We start from the raw sequence: 13,671 nt of genomic DNA on the forward strand, positions 1-13,671 counted from the left end.
GCCCAGCCTTTCGCAAGGCTGTAATGTACAATTGGGAATGTACCTTGTACCTAATCATAGCCGGCATCTTGGTAATTAAAGGGATGGAGGTAAATATAAAAGCAGTATTTCTGTGATGTTTCTTGAGACACTGTCAGAGTGTACAAATTCCTCTGCTACCATACTTTAGATATTTAGGTCACCGTCCAGCTCGTTTAATACCATGTTCTTGAACAACTCCTACTCATTTTGTGGAATAACTTTTCTAAGAACATGCCTGTGTCTTGCCAAATGCAAGGTGGTTCTTTTAAAAGAGATTCAGAAGCAATACAAAACACAAGTGAGTGAGAAGAAGAAGTCCATTCGACTTCTGAAAACGTTTGAAAATCAAGGCGCAGCTTCCGATTGGCTGCAGGAGCTTCCTGCACTCAATTGGAAGCCGCGTCAGAAGTTCGGCTTCCAAAAAACGTTTGCAAACTAGAACACTCACTTCCGGGTTTTCAGTCTTCAGGAACCAAAACGTTCGAGAACCAAGGTACAACAATATAAACATACTAAGCATGCACTTCTACCTGCCACTTGGAAGCCCTCAAGAAGTGGTGAAGTGACTCCCCCAGGTGGTGTCAGTTTGCATCAGTCCGTGCATGAGCTTCTGAAAAACTCTGCCCAAACCATCCAGATTTTCTAGGTAGCCACCTCCTCCCAGTGCCTCACTTTAACCATTTCCAACATCAAATAAGTTTTCCAGCACTATCCTCCCAGACTGATTAAGGCAGCTGGGGGGGGGGGCCTTCACCTCCTCCCAACTGATTAGGACATCAAAGACTATTCTCACACCTTCAAAAACTTAACTGTTGCGAGGGAGGGGTAAGGAACAGAGGCAGGAAGGGTAACCATGTTAGAATCACTAACTCCTCGATATACATTTTGTCTTCTGGATGAATTTCCCATACAGCCTGTTTTCGAACCTGATTTGCATAGGAGCTCATGTTTAACTTAATTCTCTCTAGCCTTTACCACATCATTGTCCCATTTAAAAAGCTGATCTTAAGGAAGCGGCTATATTATTTATGTATTTATTTTTAATTTACCAGATTTTTAGACCGCTCTTCATCTCACACACACAGTGATCTCTGGGGTGGTTTCCAACGTAACAGATGCCTTTCAATAAATTTTTATTGAACGATGTGACCAAACCTTTTAGTTTATTTATGGCTTATTCCATTTTTTTGTGTGTTTTTTACGCTGAACTAAAAGTTTCAATAAAAACATTTTGAATATATAACTATAATATAATATAATACAGCAATATAAAGCATTTTTAAGAACAGATAAATAAAATTCAGTGTGTAAACCAAGCATTAGGAAAACACAGCTAATTATAAACATTAGCTTAAAAATGACGAGAGCCCTAGAGCAATACTGGACAGTGGTGTAGCATGAGAACGCGGCCACAGGGGCAGTTGTCCTGGGTGCAAAAATTTGTTAGGGGCGCAAAAAATTTGACATGTGGCACTGCTTCAATACAGCTGTGTGCTTCCGTTGCTGGGCTCCATTGAAAACAGCTTCTCCATGTGAACCAGGAAGTGACTTCTCTAGAATGACTCTTCTTATCTCTGAGGCTGTGATCTTCTGGGTGATGCGGACCTCATGACCCTGGGCGCTAGCAACCCACTCTACACCACTGACACTGGAAAATACATCTTTTGAGCTTCCACTTAGTGATTGGTCCAAACAATTGGGAGCAATTACAATAACAAATAAATTAGTGTTTTAAATACAGCATGTGAACCAGGCAACATGTCAGGTTCCTTACTATGTGGTTTCCAACATCAGTCATACTCAGATTTACCCAATTGAAAAAATAATGACAAGACCAAACTAGGCCCATTTATTCCAGTGTCAGTAAAACTTAGACCCAACCCTAGTGTAAAATAAACAGGTGTGTCAACTTAGCTGTTCAAAAAAAGGTGACAAAAATATTGTGTGTATTTGCTTAGTTTATTATAAAAGAACTGCAAGATGGGAAGTGGGAGTGAACTGAGCAAGAAGAACAAATAGTCCTGCATTGTGGGGTTTCTATATTTACTGAGACATTTTTGCCAGCAGGCACACTGACACCTGCAGACACCCCAATGGCAACCCCTGCTTTAAGGGTTCAGTAGGCAAATACTGGGTTGTGTGAAAAACTGGATCAAGAGAGAACTAGTTAAGGGTTATCTGCTACTACGCCCACACATCCCTCTCCCTAAATTTGTATTAGGGGCTAGTGGTTGTCTTCGGTTTTGCATCTCAGGGGCTGCCATTCCTAAGTCCAGGTGAATGACCGCAGAGAAGTGATTGCTGGGCTGAACTTCTTACTAAAGATCCTGAATGCACAGGGTGTTTTCTCCTTTAATCCATGGAAACTGATGGCAATCTCCTCAACTTCCCATCAAGGGAAGAGGCGAGTGTGGAAAGGAGAGGTGGAGCAGGCTGCTGAAGCAATTAGCTCTAATTATACGCAGAGAATAGGAATAGCCACTTTGCTTGATTGCAAACATGCATGGCCAGCGATTTTAGATCTTGAGATAGATTTCTGAGAGTGACACAAATTAAGCCTTGCCTAATTTCAAATAAACATGTGTAGGAATGCATTATAATAATTTCCTAATCATTATTATTAAATGTATATCCATAGATAACCCTTTTCTGCAAGCACAGCTTTTACTCAGCGCTAGATGTTATACAGTTTCCTTCCCTGCTTCCTGCATATTTCCTTTCCTTTGTGAAATAATATGATCAATCCCTTCTCAACTCTTTCCAAAGGTTTCTTTTATTTTCTCCAGCTATGATTTTTTTAAAAAAACATTCTCCAGCTTTGAATTAAACTTGCATCCAATGGTGCAATGCTCCCATTATCTTTACTAATATATAGATATCTGAAAAACCACACATCAACAATGCCAAACTGCGAGCAAGACAGCCGCACAAACCAACACCTGAATGTATCAGACAATAAATAATCTATTGCTGTTCTTGTTATCAGATATTAGGTTGAAACTCAGTAACGCTCATTTTCCACAACAACTGCTAAGCATTCTGCGTGTGCTCAAGAAAGGACACCAAAGGGTGCCAAGATCTCCCTGGAAATGTTCATTGCACTGTTTGTATATTGCTACTAAGGGCACTGGAAACAAATTCCATTATGAAACATACTGCAAATGAAATCTGTAGAAATATTGTCTCAAATTCTAAAACTATATTTCCCCCTTCATTCTAGGGCTTGTGCTGTAGTATTGCTTTATTTGTTATCTGCTCGCCTTTGGCAAAACTGGAAATAACTTATATTTGTATACAAAGAGGATAATTTTTTTAAAAAAACCAGGGTACACATGTGTTTTGCTGCACTGATATGACTTCCCAGCCAGAATACTGCATGGCCCAGTGACCCTCTAACAATCTCCCCTACTGCTCTGACGGGTTCAAGTCGCAGCAGTTTCTCAAGAGCTCTTGGACAAGAACTCACTCATCTCAGGTTCTTATTTCTTCCATGACGGAGCCCTGCCTGAAAGCTTTTGCGGCTGTTTAGTTGAATGCTTCTGATTACATTTGAAGGCCCAGGAATAGGGAGCCTCTGGTGCCCCAGATTTTGGTCAAGTCTATACACAGTGGCGAAGCAAGCCGATCAGGAACCTGGGGTCGTGGCCAGCTGGGGCAGGATGCTCCGCAGGGCGTCCAAGGAGTCTGCCTGCCTCCTTCACCTCAGCCGCCGTACAGCTGGGGGGGAGGCAGTGGCGGAGCTTCATGCTCTGACACCAGGGGGGGCGGAGAGCACGCGGGGGCAGGGCTGGTGCATGTCCCGGGGGTGTGGCACGCATCCTGGGGGCGTGGCGCGCCGTCCACAGGGGCGTGGCACACTACCTGCGGGGGCGGGGTGCCCAGCACAGGCAGGGGTCTGCCGCGATTGCACTCTGGGGATTGTGCTGCCGGGGGCGGTGTGCTCCCCCCGCACTCCTCTTCCTCTGCCAGTGGGGGGAGGCGGCGGGTGGATCGTTTGGGGTAGCGCGGAGCCTGCGGGTGCCCAAGCCAGGAGAGACGTGTGGCTCTCAGGAGAGACATGTGGCTCAGGCGCGCTGCAGGCCCCGCGGTGAGTTCCGCCCAGCATTTTGTCACACACACCCCAGTGGTGACGCCCAGGGCAGCCTGCACCCACCACACACCCCTTCCTCTGCCCCATATGACCTATTTAGTGAGCATCCATCCTGATTTGTTTGAGGCGAGGTTATACAGCATTGTTCAAGAATTATGCTATTTCAGTGCAATTTCCAATTACTTGGCAAAATGTTCAATCCTTAGGGAAAGCTGGCTTCTGGCACACGACCTCCCCCTCAGCTTTAGGCTGCACACACACTATATCTTTAGAGCACATTAAAAGCACTCCCCCTCCTCAAAGAATTCTGGGCCCTGTAATTTAAGGGTCGCTGGGATCTGTAGGGGGTAAACTTCAGTGCCCTGAACTCTTTGAGGGGGTAAATGTGCTTTAAATATATAATGTGTATCATGCCTTTAATATGCAGCCTGAATTTGCCAGGATGCGACTGAATCCCAAGCGAAATAGTGACAGTCTGGACGTGTCCATTGCCGGTCGATAGCTCTCATCTTCCATGACCATTGGCCACACTGGCTGGGCTTAATGGAAATGGAGACCAACAAGCAGCTACCGGTACAGTGGTACCTCGGGTTAAGAACTTAATTCATTCCGGAGGTCCATTCTTAACCTGAAACTGTTCTTAACCTGAGGTACCACTTCAGCTATTGGGGCCTCCCGCTGCCGCCGCAGCACGATTTCTGTTCTCATCCTGAAGCAAAGTTTCTGGGTCAGCAGAGTCTGTAACCTGAAGCGTCTATAACCTGAAGCGTCTGTAACCCAAGGTACCACTGTACTTCATGGTTCCCGTGCCACTATTGTGCCACAGGACACAAGTCTCTCCACCCACTCACATAACCTTAGAATATATTTTTTCCCTTATGATTTAAAATGCTTCCTAGAAATCCACACATACACCACTGAAGTGCAGCATGTTCATACAAGTTCATACAATGTAACTAGACAAAGGCAACCCCTTTTCTCTCAAGAAAGGGAAGAGACTGTGAGCCCATGCACTAACCCCCCCCCCCCAGCCTGGGAGCCAACACATAAATAACGAGACACGACAATAGATGTATGGGATAAAATGGGAGAGATGGGTCGGCTGGAGCCCTGCAATACCTGGTCCTTGCTCCACCCCACAGCCGGCAGCCAATTGGGTACCAAGGGAGGAGGCGGAGCAACAGCCAGCAACCAAAAAGGGGGTGTCACCCTGGCACAGGAAGCCCAGGATTGCAAATCCCACCCACTGCCTTGATGAGTGAACAGTAATTATAGAGTTTTAGTTACAGATAGGTAGCCGTGTTGGTCTGCTATAGTCAAAATAAAAAAATTTCTTCCAGTAGCACCTTAAAGACCAACTAGTTGGTCTTTAAGGTGCTACTGGAAGGAATTTTTTTTATTTTGACTATAGAGTTTTACTTATTTATTTATGCAGGGATGTGAGGGCATCTGGACTGGAGCCAAATGTGGCCTTATCCAGGCCTCTCTGCCCAGACCACACCCTTCCCCACCTATGCTCCGCACCTTCCTTAGGTGCTTTTGCCTGGCTAGATGTGTTATTAACTGTAATAATGAGTCTTGCTAATGCAGAAAGTAGAAATCTCAAGCTTTTGCCTGGCTGGAATGTAGCCTGGTGGACAGTAAAAGTCATATCCTTTGCTACTCCCACTTTTGCCTCTGGCATGATGTGGCTCTTGGAAGGCTGGTCCACAAGGGAATGTAGGCTCTCTGGCTGGGCGAGATTTCGTACCCCCTCTTTCAAAGGTTCAGTTCATTGAGAGGAGCACCTACACTTCCACTCCCTTCCAGTGTGGTGTAGTGGTTAAGAGCGGTAGACTCGTAATCTGGTGAACCGGTTTCGCGTCTCCACTCCTCCACATGCAGCTGCTGGGTGACCTTGACCCAGTCACACTTCTCTGAAGTCTGTCAGCCTCACTCACCTCACAGAGTGTTTGTTGTGGGGGAGGAAGGGGAAGGAGAATGTTAGCTGCTTTGAGACTCCTTTGAGTAGTGATAAAGCGGGATATCAAATCCAAACTCTTCTTCTTCTTCTTTGAGGGCTGCACACTGGCGGCTCTTTTGAGCATGAGTGAGCAATTCCCACAGTCTTTTAAAGAAATTCCAGAAAGAAATGAACAAACAGATTATTTATTATCTTTTACCCAGCAAGGCAACTTCTCCCACCTGTTCCAAAGAAGAACACAAAGGGAGAAAACCTCTTTAAAACATAATATGAAAAGCCACACTCTTCAAACCACTTCTATTGAAAAACAAAACAAAACACAGGCCTGCTCTGGAGTTAGACAATTAGGTGAAGGAGCCTACCTTCCTTATGTAAACCTGCAGGCCTGTGTCAACAGATGCATCCACATTAGGAAGAAAAGCTGCAGATTCTGCCAGGAGAATAATTCCCTCCCTTTAACGCTCACAATTAAATTCAAATAGGAAGCTGTTCCTTCAGAAGCACGGCAGAGTTTTTCTCAGTCTCTGAGAAACCATTACTCTGCACCAGCTCCCCACAAACTGCTGCTTTCCAGATATTTGAGACTACAGCTCCCATCAGCCTCAGTCAGTGGATGGAGTGCTTATGCCTTGATTTGGACCCATTAGGACCCACAGTACGGAGTGAGCTTTCCTCAGAGCAATGAAAAAGAGTCAGAGAACGTGTCCTTCAGAACTTCTCAAGAGCTTGCTCACTATTGTGTAACATTTTAGATGTTCATGCTAAAGTGGATTTTGGATAATTTTTCTAACCACAGCTGCATCTGTGCATCTATGAGGAATATGGGGTCATTGAGCAGTAGGGGGAAGAGCAGGACAATGTGGATTTAGTTCAGGGTTTGAGGGGGTCAGGGAGAAAAGTAGGAACTGTGAACCCTAAGCCCCTGAACTAGGGGGGTAGCTCTAAGCCCCTAAAGTTTAGGAACCTGAAAGCCAAATCACCTAAGCACCCGCATTCCAATGAACAGCCTCCTAAACTTTGCTATATATGCTTGATTTGATTTGAAGAAATTCTGGCCTTCATTTCAAAGCAATATCACATGCAAAATACAATGAAAAGCAGTAGATATTGTTCCAGTTACTTCAGTTTTTTTGCTAATTAATTGCCTGTTGGTATAGCATAATTTTATACTTTACCCAAAGTGGTAGTAGCATGAACCAGCTCCCATCTAGTTTAAGACATTAAAACCCACATAAATTCATGTTACTTTTCTACACATTGTTGGTTAGGTAGAGCTTTCCACAAAAGTAATTATTATATTGTGACTACTTAGGATCAAAGAAACCACAACGGCACTGAATAGCAAGGAATAGCACTTTTAATCTCTTGCTCCACTCCCGTTCCAATTAGCTGTTGCCTGCAAGTCCTTTCTTGGAGATTACAGTGGTACCTCAGGTTACATACGCTTCAGGTTACAGACGCTTCAGGTTACAGACTCCGCTAACCCAGAAATAGTACCTCGGGTTAAGAATTTTGCTTCAGGATGAGAACAAAAATCTTGTTCCGGCGGCGCGGCAGCAGCAGGAGGCCCCATTAGCTAAAGTGGTGCTTCAGGTTAATAACAGTTTCAGGTTAAGAACAGACCTCCAGAATGAATTAAGTTCTTAACCCGAGGTACCACTGTAGTTCAAGAAATTGCCTTAATCCCACCAGCTACAATGGGACTTAGTTTGGACCAAAAAACACATAGGATTGCACTCAGGTCTTTAAGGTGCCTTGGGCCTCTCCTTCTTTTGCATTTCTTGCTATAGACTAACAGGGTTATCCTGGAACAAATAAGTGAGTACTCTTAAGTAATTAGGTAAATGTTTGGAGGCTTTACAGTCTGTTAATCCAGGCTGTACATAGCATGTTTGAGGAAAAGATGAAGACCAAGGAAAGATCAATACCTTTTGAAAGTAAGTTAGCAAATATGTAGCCTTCTTAGGCTGTGTACACTTTATAGTGTGGTCCCACTGCTGGTGTTTGAAGCTGTGTACACATGACATCAGCTGCAATCCATATTTGTGCTGTAGTTTCTCGAGAAATGCTGCTGTTTGATACCTTTTCCTTACATCCAGTTTGAAAACGTGAGCCACATTCACGTCGCAGGTAAGCTGAAGTGTGTACATTTGAGACAGCTGTTCCATATGCACATGCACAGTGCACAGCTTCGTGAATAGTTTTAGGGAGGGGTTGCAGGCAAAGAGAAACCAAACGGGGGTAATACGTATGGGGTTAAGACATCACTGTCTTAATGGGGTAACTGTGCCCCTGAAGGACCAGGGGCACAGCCTGGGAGTCATTTAGACTCACAGCTGTCCATGGAGGCACAGGTCAATTCTGTGTCCAGGGTGGCTGTCTACCAGCTCCACCTGGTACGCAGGCTAAGACCCTACCTGCCCGCGGACTGTCTTGCCAGAGTGGTGCATGCTCTAGTTATCTCCCGCTTGGACTACTGCAATGCGCTCAATGTTGGGCTACCTTTGAAGGTGACCTGGAAACTGCAACTAATCCAGAATGCGGCAGCTAGACTGGTGACTGTGAGTGGCCGCCGGGACCACATAACACTGGTCCTGAGAGATCTGCATTGGCTCCCAGTACGTTTCTGAGCACAATTCAAAGTGCTGGTGCTGAACTTTAAAGCCCTAAACGGCCTTGGTCCTGTATACCTGAAGGAGCATCTCCACCCCCATCGTTCTGCCCGGACACTGAGATTCAGCGCCGAGGGCCTTCTGGCGGTTCCTTCATTGCGAGAAGTGAGGTTACAGGGAACCAGACAGAGGGCCTTCTCGGTAGTGGCGCCCACCCTGTGGAACGCCCTCCCTTCAGATGTGAAGGAAATAAGCAGCTATGTTATCTTTAAAAGACATCTGAAGGCAGCCCTGTTTAGGGAAGTTTTTAATATTTAATGCTATATTGTTTTTAACACTCGATTGGAAGCTGCCCAGAGTGGCTGGGGAAACTCAGCCAGATGGGTGGGGTAGAAAGAAATTATTATTATTATTATTATTATTATTATTATTATTATTATTATTATTATTATTTATTATTATTATTATTACTGCCCCCTCTCTGGTTTGGACAGGAATATTCAAATGCAGCTTGAAACACTGCGAGCGGTGGTGAGCGACTTCACTGAGTTTTAAGCCACTAATGTATGTGAACATAGCCTTAGTGTTCATTAAAAAAAGTTCAGAATGAAAACAAAAGTTAGACGGAATCTGTGAACACAATCGCAAGACCTGTTTAGACACACTGAACCAATTATGTGCATAACAAAAAATATCTCAAGAGTTTTGAATTCAACTAGTTTTGAATTTCTAATGCAGTTTTCCACAAAGGAGTGAGGGATTCTGTTTGGAGCGTTTGTGTGCCAAACTCCAGAGCCATTAGAAGAATCATCGAATTAAATTGTTTTCTGGAGCCTGGCATTTGTCTTGAAGCTTGCCACTTCTCTTTCACTTTTTAAAAATGTGTAATGATCAATGGACAATGCAACCATTCAAGTGTTTCCAGTCTGCCCATTTGCTCATGAAAGCATGAATTGTACACAGTTTAATGCATGGAGGGGGGATGGACGTGCAGCCCATTATTACTAGATACACACACACAAACACAAGCAGCAGATTAGAGCTGGAAAGTCTCATCCTGCTACAATACATATTTTCTCCCTGGTTGTGATATTCTTCTGCAATGCCCTTGCTTTATCTAATCCTGACATAATTTTGAAGAAACTGTCAATGCATTTGTATGTTAATATACAGTAAGCCCTCAACAGTTGGGACGCGGGTGGCGCTGTGGTCTAAACCACAGCACCTAGGGCTTGCCGATCAGAAGGTCAGCGGTTCGAATCCCCACAATGGGGTGAGCTCCCATTGCTTGGTCCCTGCTCCTGCCAACCTAGCAGTTTGAAAGCACGTCAAAGTGCAAGTAGATAAATAGGTACTGCTCTGGCAGGAAGGTAAACAGCATTTCCATGCGCTGCTCTGGTTTTGCCAGCAGCAGCTTAGTCATGCTGGCCACATGACCCAGAAGTTGTCTGTGGACAAATGCCAGCTCCCTCAGCCAGTAAAGCGAGATGAGCACCACAACCCCAGAGTCGTTTGCGACTGGACTTAACGGTCAGGGGTCCCTTTACCTTTAAGCCCTCAACATAACTTGCAGGCTTACTGTAAATCATTTTGAAATTTTCCCTCTGTAGCTCTTAACAAAGATTGGCTTTAAAAAAAGAAAGCTAACAACACAAAATGCAAAGATATGCAAACTAATCAGTATGTGCAGTTCATCCACACATCTGTCCTAAGTTTTATAGCACACACAAGGCTGAGAATGCAAGAAGTGCCATTAACCCTTTCAAACTCACCACCCTACTGCAGCGACAATGGAAACACCCCACCCCACCCCCATTTCAAAGCTGCTATTTGCTTCCCTCCAGCACCAAGTAGCAGTTTTGAAGGGGAATAGGATTTTCATGAGGACTACAACATGGAGAAAGGATTAGAGTGTCTGCCCTTCCCATGCCCATATGCCATAGCCCCAATCCTTATTAAACCCCTCACAAAATATTCTGCTAAAAAAAGACCAGGCACATATTAAAGGCAACTATGCGTTTCATGCATCATGTAACTTGTGAGTTGCCTTTGGTTTGAAAGGGCAATTCCAGGCCAGCCTTGACATTTACAACCCTTATGTGCACAGCTTATGTTTCTCCTACGTGGCCTGACAATCTGAGAGAAATTATTACCCTAGTTTAGCAGTGCGTAATAATCCTTCCAGACTGAAGGTGCCCTGAAAATGCCTCAGGCAACATTTTAATAAGCTTTTGCCGGATTTTCATACGCATTAAAAGCAGAAGCCTAATGGATGTTTATTATACTTTCTCCAAATAAATGTATCTGTTGTGCCTTCTCTAATTTCAGCCTATCAGATGCTTTGAAAGCAGTGATCCTCTAACCTTCTCTCTCTCTCCATATTTGCAAGCATTTTATGCAACACCAGCAGTGTAAAGGCCTTGAGGGGCTAAACAGACATGGTAAGGCATGAAGGCCAGGGGAAATTCTCCCCCTTGTTCTCCTTCTGCTACACCACTGAGTGCGACACTTCCTTCTGTTAACACAAACAGGGCCCAAAGGTGGCAGGGAGAGAGGTCAAAGGCTGCAATCCTCTATACACACTGTTGTACACACCAGGAAGGGGCCAGATATGTCTGCAGATTACCTACTTGTTTCTCCACCCCTCACAATGTACACAACTCCTGTTCATGATGCAGTCATCTGCGTATGCACAATGAATGTCTCAGAATGTACACACCTCAGATTAACTGCAGGGTGAATGTGGTTTAGGTTTTCCTGAAGCTGGTTTGAGGCAAAATACACAGAACAGCAGTATTTCTTATGAAACAGCAGGATATCTCTGCATTGTGTGTAAAGTTGTGCACACAATGATTCAAATTCCAGTGAGCCAAAGTAAAAGGTACAACGCTGTGTAAGCAGCCTAATATATTCATTGTATATTTGTTTACCTATTTTCAGAAGGTATTGGTTTTCCCTTGGTTCCCATATCAAACATAGCCAAGGATGATTAATTGGTTGTAAGTCCTTTAAACATACCGTATATATGAAAAAAGAAATCAAATATTTACCTAATTGAGAGTTCTCACATATAACATGTAACATAGCCCTGCCTGCTATAACAAATGCAAAAAAAAAGAGGGAATGGCTTGTGGAATCTTAAGAACCTTACTGCAATCCTATGCAGATTTGCTCAAAAGGAAGTCCCACTGTAGCTGATGGGATTTACTCCTTTGCATAGGATTGTAGCCTTAGCCTACAATCCTGGGCAGGCCTACCTAGGAGCAAGTCAGTGAATGTAAAAAAGAAAAGGAAAAAGTGTCGGTAGGTCAGCAACCAGGTAGGGCATGATGTTCCGCAGAAAACCAATGTGGGGCTAAAAGGTAAAGGGACCCCTGACCATTAGGTCCAGTCGTGACCGACTCAGGGGTTGCAGCACTCATCTCGCTTTATTGGCCGAGGGAGCTGGCGTACAGCTTCCGGGTCATGTGGCCAGCATAACTAAGCCGCTTCTAGCGAACCAGAGCAGCACACGGAAACACCGTTTACCTTCCCACTGGAGCGGTACCTATTTATATACTTGCACTTTGACGTGCTTTCAAACTGCTAGGTTGGCAGGAGCAGGGATTCGAACTGCCGACCTTCTGATCGGCAAGTCCTAGGCTCTGTGGTTTAACCCACAGCGCCACCCGCGTCCCTTAATGTGGGGCTAGTTTCCCCCCAAAAAAGTAAGTCACCAGGGCAAGCACACTTATTCAAACAATTGACATGACTAATCCCATGTGTAACTTGGTCCTTAAGATCCACCAGAAAGAAGTATCTTCCACTCACTTTTGTTTGCTTAATGTTGTTACACACTGTCCCAATCTCCACAGCAGTGTGAGATTGCAGGGATCCAGGCGTTTCCCCAGGGTTCATGTTTCTTTTTGGAAATGAAGCATAGCGGAAACTGCAGTGTCTTTATGCTAAATACTGTATTTTTTGCTCTAAAAGGCTCACTTTTTCTCTCCTAAAAAGGGGAAATGTGTGTGCATCTTATGGAGTGAATGCAGGCTGCGCAGCTATCCCAGAAGCCAGAACAGCAAGAGGGATCACTGCTTTCGCTGCACAGCGATCCCTCTTGTTGTTTTGGCTTCTGAGATTCAGACTATTTTTTTTCTCGTTTTCCTACTCAAAAAACTAGGTGCACCTTGTGGTCTGGTGCGTCTTACAGAGCGAAAAATACGGTAGTTTATTTACACATACAACCTGATTCTACGATGGAGGGCCCTGTTTCTCCCATTGCTGCAGCCTCAGATGCAAGTGAAAAATAGCCCACATTTGTGCTCTGACTCCCCTCTCAATCTTGCCACCACTTGCAGACTGAAACCTCTGCCTTGCCCCTGCTAACTAACACAGAGCTGAAGGAGGGGTCCCACCCCTCTGCCATCTTTGCTAATGACTCACATCCCGGCCTCTGTTTGGTTAATGACTTAGACAGTGCTTTTTTTCTGAGGGGATGCATACCCCTAAACATTTTGTGAATCTAAGTTTGGCCTCATGGAAGGGCAGTATTTCAATAAAAGAAGGAAAATGAGAGTACCCCTAAACATTTTTTTTAGGGGGAAAAAGCACTGGACTCAGCTATTATCAGGGATTCAGGGGGCAGAATTAAATTCTAACCCTTTACTGGTTCCAGGAATTGTGGGGATTCTGTCCACAACCCACAAACTCATAACAATATAATGAGCAGCTGCCTTATATTTGTATTCCTCCTTTATTCTGTCATGGAACCCCAATGAACATGCATGCAGTTCCCTCCCAGGCAGACGGCCATTCAGGTACTGACCACACCTGCTTAGTGTCTTAGGGGTGGCCTCATTCTGACCTTATTAAAGCATGAAGCAGATTTTTGCCTGGTCTAGTTCATATTTGGGAAACAAGGGTCAATTACCTCTCAAACAAGACAAGCAGCTTTGGGAGCTCCTAAAGTCTTGCTTGAGAATAATCTTGGATGAATCATAAAA

The sequence above is a fragment of the Podarcis bocagei genome (assembly GCF_964188305.1).
Source record: "Podarcis bocagei genome assembly, chromosome: 11".
NCBI classification, from domain to species: domain Eukaryota; kingdom Metazoa; phylum Chordata; class Lepidosauria; order Squamata; family Lacertidae; genus Podarcis; species Podarcis bocagei.